Raw genomic sequence first — 763 nt, forward strand, 5'->3', positions numbered from 1 at the left:
GTACGCACTCTGGAAAGGAAGGCAGCTGATCTGGCGACGATGGTCGACAAACTTTGTAAGCAGGAAGAAGAGACTACCATGTGGCATGCTTTGGGACTGAGGGTCGCGGCTCTAGAGAGGATGGTTAGAAACAAGCGCCACCACGATGAGGATGGACCGTCGCTGTCGTCACATGCCCATAACCACCCCGAAGCGTCGGCCGTTGATGATGACGGTTCGGTGGGCAACTGACATGCAGACATATCGGCGTGCTCTTTAAGCACGCCATTTAAAATTTCAATTATACAGGTATTTCCAGTTATTTTGTTTAGCTCATTGTTCAGTCATTAGACGAGGGACATTTTATTTTGGGTGTTTAGAATACTGTCTAGGCTAACATAGCGTTTTAATTACTGATGTCCTTTAACGCTTGATGTGATTAATTAAAATTTTCTGCCCGATGTAACATGCTTATGCACACCCTAAAGACGGAAACTAATCTTGAAGCAGTTCTGTGTGTTTAGATTTACGTTGGTGAAAAAAGAGATTTTGTAGAATTGGTTGAGTTTATATCAACATGATTTCTGTTTTGCAATTTTATATTCAAATTGAGTTTGATAAAATAAATATTGTTTAAATAATATTAGTTAAAATCACTTCTAGATAAATAATTAATTAATTATTAAAAAAATATAATATTAAATTATAATATTATTTTTTTAAGTATATTTAATTTTTTTATACTTCTTTTAATATTTTTTTATATAATATTCTTTATAGTACT

The sequence above is a fragment of the Arachis ipaensis genome, chromosome B09, assembly GCF_000816755.2.
Source record: "Arachis ipaensis cultivar K30076 chromosome B09, Araip1.1, whole genome shotgun sequence".
NCBI lineage: Eukaryota > Viridiplantae > Streptophyta > Magnoliopsida > Fabales > Fabaceae > Arachis > Arachis ipaensis.